Source organism: Rhinolophus sinicus, chromosome 17, assembly GCF_057876585.1.
Source record: "Rhinolophus sinicus isolate RSI-liver-muscle chromosome 17, RSI-T2T, whole genome shotgun sequence".
NCBI classification, from domain to species: Eukaryota; Metazoa; Chordata; class Mammalia; order Chiroptera; family Rhinolophidae; genus Rhinolophus; species Rhinolophus sinicus.
The window spans coordinates 55,771,299-55,785,091 of NC_142517.1; positions in this window are offsets into that span (position 1 = coordinate 55,771,299).

The window sequence follows — 13,793 nt, forward strand, 5'->3', positions numbered from 1 at the left end:
AATTTCCAGGCATTCTGGAGATATTAGTGCTTTTTCTAACCAGTCCAGGAGTTAACCCTGATTGTCAACCTAGATATTCATCAGAAGCCATAACATAACAGCATTAAACATGAGTCATCAAACTCCAGTCTGAAGAGAACTGGGGCAAGCACTGCAGAGTCCCTCGTGTACACATGGGACGACTGCTCTGCAGCATCCATGCCATGAAGACACAGCACTTTCAAGTATGTCTCTGTCCCTGGGTCCATCGCGGCCCAATGTGCCACAGATTACCTCACTCTACTTTATATTTAAAATCCCAGGCTTTGACCTCTAAGAGGTATTAGCTGGATAAGACAGATAGTGAGAATCAGTAGCCCAAAGATTCTTGACATTTCTTCTAGTAATAAGCCCCAGAGAATCACTATTCAACATTTAACATTAAGAAGTTGAATTTCAGGTGGCCCTAGGAAGAGTAAAGATTAGTTACCAGTTCATCAATCAATCAATCAATAAAAGGAGGCTTTTCCAGGCAACCTAGAAGCCTAGAACATACCCGTTCAACTGGTTTTACAGTCCTAATAGACTCAATCAGATAGTGTGGACAAAGAAAGAAAAAAAAGGTCACTTGAGCCAAAAACTTGGTTTCAATGATTTAATGTCCTGGATTGAATGATTAGCTTCTGGCTACATTTTCCAGTCAATTTAGTAAAGAGTCATTTTATGTATAGTCCCAGCCAGAGAGAAATGGGCACCTGTGATCCATTTTGCACAACACAATGTCTTTTATATCTTTTGAAATAAGTATCGTGCTATAATTTCTTTTGCAATTCTTTTTTAGGAATACAATATTTGTTTCCTCTATGTCCTTAAATATCCGTAGTCAAAGCTTCATTTCCACCATATCCTTCCATGTATCCATTCACTGATGATGTATGTAGTTTGGGTAGCAAAAATAACAATAATTGTTAACATTCACATAGCATTTACCAGGCATTATTATTAGTACTTATTATTTATTTATTTGTTTAATGTTCACACTAACCTGAAAAGGAAAGTCTTCATAGGAGATAGGAAAATGGAGGAATAGAGAGGTTAAGTAACCTGTCATGGTCACATTGCTACACATGGAGAGCTGGAATACAAAACCAGGCAATCAGTCCTTACCTCTCAGAGCACAGCCTGGTTAAAGTTTCAAGCAAAGCAAGCACTAGCATTTGGTGAAGAATCAAATTTCCTCAAGGGCAATAGGTCCACCTTAAATGTCCAATCTCTTTTTCTTCTTTTTTTTAATCTTTTTTTTTGGTAATTCAACAGAAAGAACTAAAATCCATTTTCTAATAGATTGGAGAACCTGCCAATTTGATATTAAAATGCACTATGTGTGAATTGGGGCCATCAGGTCTGTGTCTGTATCCCAGACGTCACATTTGACAAAAAAGACTTCACAGCCAGTGGTGATTTTCATTAATGCTATTTTAACTGTTTCTCATCCATGCTTTGTTGCAAAAGATACCTGAGTGGATAGGCGTTTAAAAATGTCTGTTTCACGTGCCATCCCAAATGTCATTAAAATTGTGGAAAGTGCTCCATACTCTTTAAATGGCTACAAGAGAAAACAGTGGGGGTAGCACAATGTCCACATGCAGCGCTTGCCTAAAGTCTGGTCGTTCAGGCACCTGTATCTTACGATCTTTGCTTTCAGATCTGCATCTAGGGCTCTGGGCTTCTAAGCCATTATTCTGTGTGTGTGTGTGTGTGTGTGTGTGTGTGTGTGTGTGTGTGTGTGTGTGTGCGCGCGCGCACGCGCGCGCTAGAATTAGAGATATGGACACAAAATGCTTGTGATTAAAAGGTCAGGAGGCTCTCCTCACCTCTGTCCCTACACGGAGTGCTGTACAGCTTGCTTTCTTATGTATTGTCCCATATTTTAAACCTGAAATACATGTCTTCACCCTGTGCCTGATATATTAAGCTATTGATAGTTCATGAAAGATGTGAAGAGGGGAGCTTGTTTGGGCATCCAATTCCTAGCGTCTTTTCCAGACTCTCTTCGAATTTGGAGGACACTGTCATGGGCCACACAACATGGTCAATTATTTAAAAGGAAAAATAAATTCCTATGCAACATTTCGTGTCTGATTTACAAATGTTATGTAAAACCCCAGTCTTGGTTCTGAGGCAAAACATGAATAAGGATGTGAAATCAAACAGGGAAGTATTGCCTCTGGCTCCAGCCCTTACTCCCCAACGGCCCCCACCCCTGCCCCACCAACAACACAGCTGCATTCATCTCTCAGCAGACCTTTTCTCCTCTTGTCCCATTCTGAACAATGCATGCCTTTGGCCATTTTCCTTCATCTCTCTACCCAGTTCTCCCTTTGATATAACCTTCTATCAACCTTCTCTAATAGAATTATGTAAGTAATTTTTTCCACTTAATTATTTGAAAATGTTTTCATTTAATGGAACAGTAATTAAATTGAAAAGATAAGTCATATAAATGGCTACATTTTCTAGATGCAGAGGGTGAAAAAAACAGAATTGCATTACAGGGTAAAAGCACTCTACTGAGAGCTTCTGGATCTCATGGTTTGCCAAATCTCCAGTCAGCTGTGTGATGTAACTGGTGTGTACTAGCATGGCATTTTGTGGGCAGGGTGGTTTTATTAAGCATGCTATTCTTTCTTGCCTGTCTCCGTCTCTAAAGGCTGGAAAAGCCAAATGTTTATTCACCCAGTTCTAGGCAATTAAATAGGGAGAAAAATCTGCTGGAAGATTCTAGGAGAGATATTGGTCTCCCTGTTAAGAGAGAAGTGTAGGAGGGAAAAGGCTCTGTCCCCACTGCTTCCTAATTCTGAAAGTGGTTATGTGAGAACATGATGGTAGGAGCTGATGCAGCCATCTTGCAGCAAGGAGGAGAAGGCCAAGGGCATTGCAGAGACTTTGACAGAGGGACTTAGTATCATCCACTTGCAATAGTATTCATTTTAACTCTATTCATTGCATGTTTATTGTGTACCAGGCACTGTACTAGTGCTGGGGATTCATATGTCCCTGCTTACAGGGACCTTACATTTTAGTAGGAGGAAAATTAAGAGGTATGATTAAAAAAAAAAAAATTTAAGAAGGACAAGGGATCTGGAGAGAAATGGGGGTGATACTTTATATGGGTTGATAAAAGAATGTCTATCTGATAAAGTGACATCTGAGAGGGCTGAAGGAAGTAAGGGAGCAAGTCATGCAGATATTTGGGGAGTGGGAGGTGGTAAGAAGTGATCCAGGAAGAGGGAACAGCATATGCAAAGGACCTAAGGGAAAACATGCTCAGCATGTTCAAGGAGCTGTAGCAAGAGCAGAGAGGCCAGAACAGAGTGAGCAACAGGGAAAATAAAAGGAATGAGATAAAAGAGATCACAGGCGTCCAGGTCGGTTAGAGGCTTGAAAGCTGTGGTAAGCGTTTTAGATTTCATTCTGAAGGACATAAGAAATCACTGGAGGATTTTGAGTAGGGGAACAACACAGCACTTAAATTTTACTTTTACTTCAAAAAACCTTTTCTGGCTGTTGGATATAGAAGACATTAAGGAGAGCAAGGGATGAAAAGGGAGGCAAGATAGAAAAATACTGTAAGAGATGATAGTGGCTGACCGTAGGTGGACATGGTGTAGGCAGAGAAAACGGTTAGATTCTAGATATATTTTGCAGGTCAAACCACCAGGAATTGCTGATGGGTTTGATACTGGGTATCTTTCCAACAAAGGCCTATCTTCAGATTTCTTAATATATGAGAAAAATACATTCTTCTTGTTTCATCACCATTAATGTGGTATTCTCTCACTTGCAGCTGAAAGTATCCTTGATATATTATAGCTAGAAGCAAAACTACTATTTCTCCATATATTCTTTTCTTTCCAGTTTTAGTGCAAACTGAATCATTAGAGTTGAATCATTCTAAACTCTTACACAACAGTTTGTCTATAAAATTTACTTAATTATTAGACTGTTGAAATATAACAGAATATAAAAAAAACAGAGGCACAGGTGGCTTAAATGAGTTCGGATTACAATAATACTATAAGATGATAATACAAAATAGTGTCAACTATTTTTCTTTTTTAAAGATTTTTATTAAAAATATAGCTAACATACAATATTATATTAGTTCAGGGGTCCACCATAATTATTCAACATTTATATACCTAAAGAAGTGATCACTGTGATAAGTCCAGCAACCATCTGACACTGTACCCACTACCACAATATTATTGGCTATATTCACCATGTTGTAATTGCATCCCCATGGCTTATTTTATACCTGGAAATTTGGACCACTTATTCTCCTTCCTCTTTTCCCTGCTTTTTAAATTTTTCAATTACAGTTGATATTCAATATTATTTTATATTAATTTCAGGTGTACAGCATAGTGGTTAAATAATTTATGCAGTGATCCTCCTGACTAGTCTAGTACCCACCTTGCATTATACACAGTTATTACCATGTTATTGGCTATATTCCTTATGCTTTACTTTATAAACTCATGACAATTTTGGAACTACCAATTTGTACTTCTTAGTCCCTTCACCTTTCTCACCCTGCCCCCCAACCCTTCCCATCTGTCATCCCAACAGATTTAGTAACCACTTGACACCATATATAGTTATTAAAATATCATTGGCTACATTCCTTATGCTGTACCCTACATCCCCATGACTTTGTAATAACCAATTTGTACTTCTTAATCCCTTCCCCTTTTTTCACCCACATCCCCAACCCCCTCCCATCTGGCAACCATCGAAATGTTCTCTGTGTCTATGAGTTTGTTTCTAAATTATTTTTGTTGTTCATTTCGTTCTTTAAATTCCATATTTAAATCAAATCACATTGCATCTGTCTTTCTCTGTCTGGCACTTCACTCAGCACAGTACTTTCAGGTCCATCCATGCTGCCACAGATGGCAAGAACCCATTCCCTTCCATGGCCAAGCAATATTCCATTGTATATATCACTACCTCCTCTTTACCCATTCTTCCATTGACGTCAGGCTGTCTCTCTGTCTTGGCCGTTGTAAACAATGCTGCAATGAACATATGGATGCACAGATCCCCTTGAAGTAGCTTTTTGGGTTTCTTCAAATAAATACCCAGAAGTGAGATTACTAGGGTCCTTCTTTGTCTCTTGTTATAGTCTTTGTTTTAAAGTCTATTTTGTCTGGTATAAGTATTGCTACCCCATATTCTTTATTTTTGTTTGTTTTTTGTTTCTTTTTTTATGAAATAATATTTTCCATCCCTTTACTTTCCATTTTTGTGTGTCTTACAATCTGAAGTGAGTCTCTTGTAGGCAGCATATATAAGAGTTTTGTTTTCTTATCCATTCAGCTCTCCTATGTATTTTGATTAGAGCATTTAATCCATTTACATTGAAAGTAATTGTTGATAGATATGTAGCTATTGCCATTTAATTATTCATAATTTTGACCTTTTTCTTTTCCTTTGTTTTTTATTGTCTTAAAGAGGTCCTTCTAACATTCCTTGTAATACTGGTTTAGTGGTTATGAATTTTTTTAGCTTCCTCTTATCTGGGAAGCTCTTTATTTGTCCTTTGATTTTAAGTGATAGCCTTTCTGGGTAGAGTACTCTTGTTTGTAGGTCCTTGCTTTACATTACGTTGAATATTTTGTGCCAATCCTTTCTGACCTGTAAAGTTTCTGTTGAGAAATCAGCTCACAATCTTGTGGGGACTCCCTTATGAGTTACTAGTTGCCTTTCTCTTGCTGCTTTTAGGATTCGCTCTTTATCTTTAACCTTTGCCATTTTAATTATAATGTGTCTTGGTGTGAGCCTGTTTGGGTTCATCTTGTTTGGGACTGTCTGTACTTCCTAGGTTTGTATGTCTATTTCCTTCGCCAGGTTAGGAGAGCTTTCAGTCATTATTTCTTCAAATAGCTTCTCAATCCTTTGCTCTCTCTTCTCCTTCTGGTACCCCTATGATATGAATGTTGTTATGCTTGATGTTGTCCCAGGGGTCTCTTAAACTATCCTCAAATTTTTGGATTTTTTTTTTTTTTTTTTTTTTTTTCTGTTCCAATTGGGTGCTTTATGCTACCTTATCTTCCAAATTACTGATTCAGTCCTCCGCTTCATCTAGTCTACTGGTGATTCCTTCTACTGCATTCTTCATTTCAGTTATTGTATCCTTCACTTCTGACTGTTTTTTTTTTATGATTTCTAGGTCCTTTTTTAAGCTTGCTATCTCTGTGTCAAAGTTCTCACTGGGTTCCTTGAGTATTCTTGTAACCATTGTTTTGAACTCTGTCTCTCATAAGTTCTGAATTCTGCCTCCATTTTGTTTAGTTCTTTTTCTGGAATTTTCTCCTGGTCTTTCATTTGGGATGCAGTTCTTTGATTCCTCATTTTGGCTGCTTCTCTGAATTTGTTTCTATGTAGTAGGTAGTTCTTCTATGTCCCACAGTCTTGGTCAGGTGGCCTTAGGTAGTAGGAGCCCTGTGGGGCCCTAGCACAGTCTCCCTTGTCACTTGCTCTGGGTGCTCCAGAAGCGTCCCTTGTTGTGTGTGCCCTCCTGTTGTTGAGCATTGATTATTATTGCCATGTCAGTGGGTGGCATTGGCCTTTAGGCTGACTGGCTATGGGGTTTTGCCACATCCACCACTTACAGGTTGTTGTGCATGGGGCTTACCACGCTGAGTGGGATTCACCTCAGTGGGCTCTGGTGCCTATTGAGACTGCACTTTGGCTGTGCCACTTGTGTGGCTAATTGGGTGGTGCTCTGCTTTGGTCTGAAGCCAACCTCCAATTATGTGGATTTTGGGGCCTCTTAGGAGGAGCTCCAGTGCAGATCACCCCTGCCTGAGACCAGCTAAGGAATACCTGGTAGGAGCTACAAAGCAATCCACGATTGCTCGCTGCCTGTGCTAACGTTGAAGGCATATGGGAGGGGCTATGCTGCAAACTGAGAATGGCTGCCACCAGTAACAGGCTTGGGGTAGCACCACAAAAAGCCAGGACACCCCAAAGCCTGGTGCAACCTGCCAGTTTCCTTAAGGTTTAGCCACTGATAAAGCCTCCTATGGTATGCAAGTTGGGTGAGGCAGGATCTCAGGGAGTCACTAGAATGGGAAGAGTTGTGGTCACCAGGTTAATGTAGACTCTGGCTTGGTGCCAATGCTGAACCTGGAGCTACTCAGCAAAAGCCTCAGAGCACACTGAGGCCAGTCACCGCCTGCCTGGGGTCCACAGACTCTGATAGTTTTCCAAAAGAGAGTGCAATGTAGGTGGAGCTGAGAAAGTGCCTCCAGCTTTCAGAGAGTTGGGTGGGGCGGGGTCTCAGTGAGTCAGCAGAGTGGAGCAATGGAGCTCACCAGACCAATCAGATTCAGATTTGGCCATAAGCGTAGGGGGCGGGCTCAACACAAGAATGATGGCGCCCACCTCCTGGCTGCACAGGAGAACTCCACATGGAAACTGGTTACTGTCCTCCAGCCCTCCGTCTAAAACCACTCACCTTGGTCTGCCCCCACCCCCATGTGCCTCCAATGCTCCTGGAGTTGCTGGAGCTCAAGGTGAGTGCCTGCGAGCGAGTCAATTTGTGTGTGGGCCGTTAAGAGGATATCTGGGTTTCTTGCAGCCTTCCATCCCACCTGGATGGTTGTAATCCTTCTAATTTTTACAGTCAGATGTTGTGGGGGCTTCTCTTTCCAACAGCAGTGCTCTGGTGTGAGGCTGGAGTCCCTCTCTCCTGCGGTGGGGGTAGGGGATTCTCTCCGGCCATGTATCTCTCCTGATTCTCAACTATCACATAGCGTTGTGGGGCTAGCCCATTTCTTGTCTCTGCCCATCCTACTAGTCTCAACGTGGGTTCTTTATATTCTTAGTTATAAAACTTCTGTTCAGCTAGTCTCCAGATGGTACTTCAGGTTGATTGTTCTGTAATTCAGTTGTAATTCTGATGTGTTCACGGAAGGAAGCAGGCAGTGTTTATCCACTCCACCATCTTGGATCTCTCTCACCTGTTTTTCCATTAGAGTCGGAGATGGTTTCACCACAGGGCAGCACTCTCTTCTTAGGTGCTTATTGAGCTTTGTATGGCATTAAATGTGTTTTTTTCTGGCAAACTCTGGGTCTTGCATTGGGACAGCGTTTACTGGGTTTCATAATGGTGGCACATTGCCTCACTGTCTCTGAAAGCAAAGATAAAGGAGAAGAGGTTCAATTTGCTTACTGGGATCCTGCCATGGAGAATTACATGGGAGAAAAGGAGAGAAACCTGGCTTAGAAAGAGAAGGATAATTTAAAGCAGTTCTTTTACGTGAAAGCAATCCATGCTCCTTATTCTGGTGAAAGATGTGGTGGGTCAGTCACAAAACAGATCAAGTCTGGCATACACTTAATGATCAAAATAGATCCCTTTTGAAGGCTCTGGAGTGTTTCACTAGAGCAGTGCTATCCAACAGAAATAGTGACAACGACATATATAATTTTAAATATTTTAATAAGCATAATTGTAAAGTAAAAGAAACAGGTGAAATTAAAGTTATGTATTTTATTTAACTGATTACATGCAATCACTGTCATTTCAAAATGTGACATAAGCCACATTTCAAGGTCTCAGTAACCACATGTGGCTAATGGCTACCAAGCAGCACATCTTCGGAGAATATGAAAAGAATTTTTAAAAGAAAACTTCTGTGAGGATAAAACACAAAGTATTTTTAAGGACTTATAATTATAATGTTTCAGTATATTTCAACCAAAAGACAGACTGTTTTTAAATAATCAAAATCCAGAATAATATCTGAAAAAGAATATTAAAACAATATCAAAGCATTGGTAGTGTAAAGGAAAATGGGGATAATAATACCCATTAAGATTGATATAAAGAGTAAATGAGATGCTGTATATGTTTCAAAAAATAGCACACTGTAAAAAGAAAAAAGAAAAGGAAAAGGCATTGTCTGAATATGCCTCTATAAATAGTATTATTTCTCTATTGTGTTAGAGTATTGGTCCTTGGTTATATAAACACTTCAAGTATCTGTAGATTATTATTTCCCTCCAATATTATTAAGCTTTTTGCTTTTTTTTTTTTTTTTAATTTATTGGGGTGACAATTATTAGTAAAATTACATAGATTTCAGGTGTACAATTCTGTATTACATCATCTATAAATCCCATTGTGTGTTCACCACCCAGAGTCAGTTCTCCTTCCATCACCATATATTTGATCCCCCTTACCCTCATCTCCCACCCCCTCACCCCCTTTATCCTCTGGTAACTACTAAACTATTGTCTGTGTCTATGAGTTTTTGGGAGAGCTTTTTGCTTTTTAAAGCTGTTATACATTCGGAAATACTGACCAGGAACTCTTTTAAACTCCCACGAATAATAATCAGTTTGATAAATACTTGTATTCTCTCTCAACTTTCAAGAAATATCTGGATCTGCACAAAGGGAAAATCTAGAGAGTTTCTGAATGTAGCTACAAATGGGGGAGAAGGAAACACTGATGGTTTCTCAAGCCTTTTCTGAATAAAAATCTGATGTAACTCACTATATTCTGAGCGGTATAAGTACATTTGAATATATAAACATGTTCTTTTCTCCATTATGTCTGCGATTTCTGAATTTCTCTGTAATTACACTTAATAGGGGAAAAGCATCCATGGCTGTGATGACCAGTTCCCAGCAATCTGTCAGCTTGCAGAGCATAGTAACCCACCGTTGACTGCCTCAGCCCATCGATAAATAGTGTAGGCCACATGCGTGTGCACTTACAGAACTTCCTGGGTTTCCATGGATACGGGAATTTTAGTGTTAAGGCACATTTACCATTGCTTTTCTTGTCACCAAGAGCCCTGTAAACACTTGTGCTTTAAGATTCTGTGCAGAAATTTAGCATTTTATGGAGGACCAAGTCAGAATTACCTTTGCCCATATGCATTGTATGATTTCCCTTTTAGGGCAAAGTCCCTAAAATCATTCATATCTGTGGCCTCTTTTTAATGATGTGCTTTTGTTTATTAGACTAATATAAGACAATAAAGATTTCACTACATTTTTGGTATCACTTTTAAGTGACAGATATTTATGCTATGTAAGTGTTATAATTAATAAACACGACAACTGCTCAGAATTTAAAATGAAAAGAGGCAAACAGAAAAATCAGGCATTTTAGGTATATATGTAGCCATTTCTCTTCCTGAATATGGTGAAATGTGTCATTTACAAGGGTAACTTTGTGTTATGTCTATCGAACGATCACAGTTTGAATTTACTCTTTCTTATACATATTAAGGTTATTGTATATTTAAAATACCTTTTTTACAAATCTGTGAAAACCGCAGACAATTTTATTATCATTCCCATTTTATACATGGCACATACCCCCATGTCACATGGCTAGCTAACAAGTGGCAGAACTAGGACTAGAACCCAAGTCCCCTGACTCACTATCCATGGCTTTTCCATTGTATTTTTCCTGGGCAGAATGCAGGCAACTTCTTCCATAGAAGACACACCCATTTCCTTCCTGTCTTGCACATGCTGAGAGGTTTCTGTGCTTCTGACCTGGGCTCCATTAAATCATTCTTTTCTCCACCTGCTCCTTTGATTGCCCCAGAGACTTGGCTCAGCCCAACTTACCAAGCTTAGTAATTTCAAATGCACATAACCACTGGGAAGCAGCAGTCACAGAGATATCACATAGTCTGGATGTGCAGTACGTGAGGACTCTATAGAGAAACAGGTTTCTAGTTCCAATCATATCGACGGAGAATGTACAAAGCAGATTGAATGAGAGGCGGGAACAATTTGGACAAAAACCCAGTGTAAGCAGACATGTTGCCTGATTATTTCAGTCAAGAAAAAAGCTTTTATTTTAACAGCACGGATTTGAATGACTGTCTCAACTCTCACTTCCGATGCTCATGTAGCCAACAATCTCCGTATTATCTCAGCAACTGTCTCAGTTAAGGCCATGAGATCTTTACAATACCATTTTATTTTTTCCTACTGGGTCTCATTCATGTTATATTGTGCAGGTCTTTTGTTTTGGTGGGTTTTTCATCTAAAAGGAAGACTTCACTTTTACTGCCTAATAAAAGAGGGAGTCTGAGAAGAGGAAGAGCTCTTGACTAAGAGGCCTAATCTGGGTCCTACCCATGCAGACCCTGAGTGAGGAGCTCCAGGGTCTCAGAGCAACTGCCAGACAGAAACCGAGTAGTCACACGTTTGTTGAGAGGATCAAATGAGATGAAAGGATATGAATGTATTTTGCTAATTGTAAAATATGCACCGAAAAACAGTGTTTTGTTGTTGTTGTTGTCTGGTTGGTTGTTTTTGTTTTTGTTGTTGAGGACTAACATTACACAGTACTATTTGGTTTTAGTTTCCATGTATTAGAAAAGCAAATAATGACTCTTGTTACTTCACAGAGCTTTTGCTGGAATGTGGACTTTATTCATTTAACAACATGACTAAATCATCTCCATTATGGTTATTTCGATGTGTTTTAACCCTCTCAACCAAACCAAGTAGGCAGCAAATGAGAGTGACATCCAGGTGACTGACGCTTTACTTACTATACTAGCCAAAATAATGGGAACTGGTTATTTGGTTGTAATATAGCATCTGCTCACATTACATATCATGTGTAGCCCTCGAGATCCCAGGATTACAACTGTAGATTCAAACTTTGGCTATTACTGCCTGAGACTAATTCCTCACTCTTTCCAACTGGGAATTTTAATTCTGTGCTGGTCATCCATGGAGTACCTATGAGTGATTAACTATCTCCCCAGTCTGTAGAAATGAAGGGAGAACTCAGAGTTCATAAACTACAAAGCTTTCTCTGTTTTTTTTCCTACAAATTCCATTCAGGCATTGAATTGAATTACGCTTAACTAAATGCATTTAATCCATACCTGGCAGGGATCTAGAAGTAAAAACAGAAGATTTATTTCATTTTAATTCTATTATGAAGCATCTAATCACAAATACCCCCAAAATGAAAAGATAATTTATCATTTTGCCCTGACTGAGCAATCCTCCTCAGTTGACATTCATGAATCCATAATGTAGGGAGGAGACTGGATGATTGAGTGTCCAATTAGAGAAAACAGATTAACCTGGCAAACATAATAAATTTAGCTCATAAGCAGGATGGCTTCATAAGTGCTCACAATAACTCTTCTGTATAAAATCATGAACCACTTCCTTCAGTGATGACTAAATTGAAATAGTTGGGGAACATAAAGCAAATGCATATTTATGACTTTCTCTGTGAGACATTAAAAGGGTATTGAAAACCATATCTGATTCAGTTTGTAACTCCAAAAATATATTAAATAGGGAATGTGTAGGAAAATATAAACTCATAAAAAAGAAAAAAAGCTACCACCTCTCAAGTGTTCTAGTTTCCACTTTGCTAATAATTATATGTAGACCCCTCATGCTTTCAGTTTCTTTCTAGGTACACTGTTTCCAATAGTGTCAAAGCTATGCAGATTTATATCAGAACCTGATTTCTTTAGAAATGCTGCTGCATTTTTAGGTATTCTTAACCCATTGTGACAAAAACACATAAAATTAGTAAGCTATTTCAGCCTTTGAATCAGTAGGAAAAAAAATACCCTTCCTTTTAGCTGAGATTCCATTTTCATTAGAGTAAACATCTAGGTTATGACTTGTTTGAAGGAAAGTCCGGTGCAGTGATAAAAAGGTTCACTTAACAAGTGGTCTGCCAAGCGTCCTTACTTTGCTGGTTAGTGTTCCCGGCATCCCTTTTTGAGCAATGAGAGAAAGGATCCTCTTCATGCCCAGCTTTATTTTTAAACTCACATGGGCGTTTTCCTGGAGGCCTCTGCTGGCCCACCTGGCCTGAAATATAGTCAGTTAGGCCCTGCTCTGTCACATGCACCAAGTCATGCTGAATAAGGGACCTGCTCGGCTTGTCTATCTAAGAGACTGTTATGCATAGGGCAGAGCAGGGGAAGTGGGGAAGGAAATGGGCTGACTGAGAGAGTTTTGTCTTTAATGAAAGCCCCATCCGGAGCTAGGTAAATTTCTCCCTGGGGGAAACTGGTACCTGGAGGTCTGCATACCCTCCCTGATTTTCTGCTTTCTCCTTTCTCCCCGCTTTCCACTCTGAAGTTATCTTAGGCTGGCAGGTGGTGACAGGGAGGGGTCCAAAGGGAGCAGGTTCATGTGAGTCCTCACAGCCTCTGTGCTGGATCAGGCTCACAATCACCTCCGGTGTAGGGTGTGTGTGGCGGGAAGCAGGGAGGTTTTTTTAAGGCCACCCTTCTTCCTCCCTTTGCTGAGTCAAAGACAGAGATGCTTTCCTGGGGCTCTGCAACCAGGATTTTTTCGCTGGAATATAGGAGCCTGTGTAGAGTTAGAAGAGGTCATACTTCTAGTGGGTGTGTTGTGTATTCGTATGTGTACACGAACATTTCGAGGCTCGACAAAACGAGTTAACTTCATAATCGCAGCGCCTAACACAGCCATAACAGTTTGTTTCAGGAATTCCCAGAGGCTGGGAGGAGTGTCACTGGTTAGGTACTGCACCAGGGCTGCGTTTTAACCGCTGGGTTTCGGCGTCTGTGCCTGCGGAGGGCAGGTGTGGCTTTGGTGCTCCTCGGGGTGAGGAGGGTGCGGGGCACGTGCGGCCGCTGGTGGTGTAAGGGCGGGTGGGCGCAGGGCACGCCCCCAACCCGGCAGTGGTGCGTGCGCTGGTGTCGCTGGCGCTGGGGCGTCTCCGCGCGCCGGGGCTGGCGTTGGCGCTGAAGACGTCC